We start from the raw sequence: 3,183 nt of genomic DNA, 5'->3' as shown, positions 1-3,183 counted from the left end.
CCCCCGCCGTCCCGACGGGAATCTTCGCCTGCCGCTCCTTTCGCTGCCCGGCTCGCCCACCGCCGGATCTCGCGCCTTCCGATTGGCCGAACGGAGCGAATCACGTGCCCAGACCCCGGGGTCCCGCCGCTCCCATTGGGCGACCGCCTCCGCCAATCAGCGCAGCAAGCGCGTGCGAAAGAGGAACCGTAACACGGAGAGGCAGCTCGGCTTTGATTGGACAGGGCAGAATAGAGGCCACGCCCAATCTGTGAATTGATTGGAGAAAAGGAGTGGACCGCAGACCATTGATGGAATTTAGAGGACTTTAGACGAAATCAGCAGGATCGCTTCCTAGCTCGTAAAACTTAGATGGAAGGTCTTCTGACCTTTAAGGGTAGTTTAGAAATTTTTAAAAATATATGAAAGACAACGAAAAACCAATTTGGTACTCTTGTAAATAATTCCATGGCCCTCCCCATGTAACTCCCCAGGAGCCAAAAAAGCATTTCATAGCTTATTTCTGTCATTGTGAGTTTTCATGGCATGCCTTGAAGGATGCTTGATGTTAGTTAGCATCCAGCGTTTGAGGAAGAGTCATCCAAAATTTGCATTAAATAAGCATATATGTGGGATTACTTGCATTGGTTTTTTTTCATCAGAAGTGGAATGTGCTACTCTTGCCAATGGTTACATGTTAAAATTCTAAGAAGCTGATAGAGTACACGGAAAGGCACCAGAAGAGATATCATATATCATAGCTGAATGTTAAGTATTCATAATGTGTGTCCTGTAGATGGCACTCAGGGTGTGAACAACCAATTTTTCTTTAGCCTGAAGCTAAAAGAAATTGAACACTGGATCAGAGAGGCAATTGGACATATGTGTGTGGGGGGTGGGGGAGTTGCCAAGAAACTCTGTGTTATGAAACATGCAATAAGTTATGCATTAGGAGACCAACTTTCCACGGCTAAACATGCAGATAATAGACAGAATTTAATCTGGACACAAAACAGGTAATTGTGATGTATACACAAAGCAAGATTATCTTGGATAACCTATTTGCAGGCTTCTTCTAGTATTTAAAATTGAGTTTTGTGTGCAATTTCTAAAAGTCATAAAAGAAATGTAATTGGGCTTAGTTAAAAATCATTTGCAATAATTACATTAGCTTTGCTTTATATTAGGGTGGATTGTAAAAGGGTTCTTTGGCTTCCTGTCCTGCCCTCCAGGTGTATTAGATTTCAAGTCCTGCAATTCTTCAGCCAGTGTGGCATTTGGCCTTGGAGATTGGGCAAAAGGGTTGCAGTTCAAAACATCTGTAGAATGTCAGGTTGGGAAAATAAATAATTATTGCAGCATAATCATTAGTGGTAATGTGATATCCTCTGAATTTATTGCTCAGAATATATTTTTGGTCTCAAATTTGTATTTTGTATATTACATGCATACAGTAAGTTGTTTCTTATTGTTGAACCCAATAGCAACTGTATTTCTCTAAAGGAATAATAATGTATAATGTTGAAGAATACTATAGTGGCTGCATTGATAATGCGTTTTACCAACATTTCAGAAAAGCAAAAGCATCCTCTTATTGGCATGCATATTCTTCTGGTTACTCTGTGTACTGCCCCCCCCCTTTTTTTCTTCCTCCCTTGAACCCAAGCCAGCACTTGGAAAACAGGAGATGAACCCAGAGACCAGACAGAAGGCCACAGTTCAATAGCAAACCAATTGGGACTAAGTGGTTCACTTAGCCTCAAGTGGCTTCTTCCATATGTTATAGGTTGCTTGGATCAAAGGGTAAGAAAAAAAACACCACTTCTGGAAATAGAGCAGAAAGTCTCGTCAAGCTGCCCCAGCTGTGGACCAATCTAGCAATGCAGGTGGAGGGCTGAGGACACATGCTCTGAAGCCAGTAGGAGGGGCATGGTCATAACAGGATGAAGAGACTACATGGATGTGGCCAGGATTTGCTTTAGGGTAGGTGAATGTGCTTGGCATATGGCAATGGCACAAAGCATGCTAGAAAAAGTGATGCCTGCCAGCTCATTAGTTAGTGCTTGCAATCTTATAAAAAGCAGCTTTACATTATTCACTAAAAATACATGGATGCAAAGGCAGATGAGGAGAAAATTGCTTGAATGTAGACATCAGTGTAAGAGATGAAGGAACTACAGGTAGCCCTCAGTTAGTGACCACAATTGGTTCTGGTGGCTCAGTTGTTGAGCAAAGCAGTTGCTGAATGAAAAATCACATGACCACAAGCATGCTTACAATTTTGCTTCAGCTTTCCATTGCTTTTCAGCATCAGACAGATGCAATCTCAAACAGCCAGGTGACCCCAAAAGGTAGAAAGGTTTCTGGAACTTAGTCAATGGAAGCCAGATAAAAGACCAAAACTTACGGTGATTTTTCCCCACACCCTTGCCCTTTGGAATGCTCACCCCAGTGCTGGGATAATTAGCAAGAGAATTGATGTTTGTATTCACATTCATTGGAGAGGAAGGGATTACAAAAGAGTAAGCAGGCACCATGGGGAATACACATCAAAGGAAGGCAAACAAAAGCCTTTCCTGTGAAACTGATTAGAGTTGTGTCAATTTCGGGAAGCAGCTGCCAGTGGCCCAGCATTCTAATCAACTAATTAAGGTCACAGAGCTGAGCTTATTAACTTGCTCTTAGCACGTTTTAGGGAGGTGCTGTGCTGGGGAGAAAAACAGCTCAGGAAGAGATAGCTTGTTTAGGCAATCTTTCTACACTGCAAGTGGGGGGAGAAAATGGGTCAGGCACAGGACAATGAGATAATAGTACTGACTGTAATGGCAAACAGGTGACTGAGAGAGATGCTGTGAAGGTGGTAAATGCAGGTATTGGTTGCAAAATTACTTTTTCATCACCATCATAATCGTGAACAATTGCTGACTGAGGCAGTTGCTAAATGAGGACTGCCTGTATAAACTTTCTTTTTTCTTCAACAGGTATCACAAAAGCTTGATTGCTCAACAATTTCTTTTAAAAAATAATACAGTAGGTCATGCCAGATTGGGGTAAGGCTAATCATTGTGTGTGACTACTCTAAAGAGAAACAACAGTAAAGCCACAAAGCTTGCCGGTGTTAAAGAAATATCCTGAAGTAGTTAAATGAAACAGCTGTAGAAAAGCTGTAGAAAATTATTCAAAAAAGAATGTCATGCACATCTC

Source organism: Python bivittatus, unplaced genomic scaffold (assembly GCF_059951505.1).
Source record: "Python bivittatus isolate LINGU-HERP-01145 unplaced genomic scaffold, Pbiv_v1 ctg000070_np1212, whole genome shotgun sequence".
Classification (NCBI taxonomy): Eukaryota; Metazoa; Chordata; class Lepidosauria; order Squamata; family Pythonidae; genus Python; species Python bivittatus.
This window is presented reverse-complemented; position numbering follows the sequence as displayed.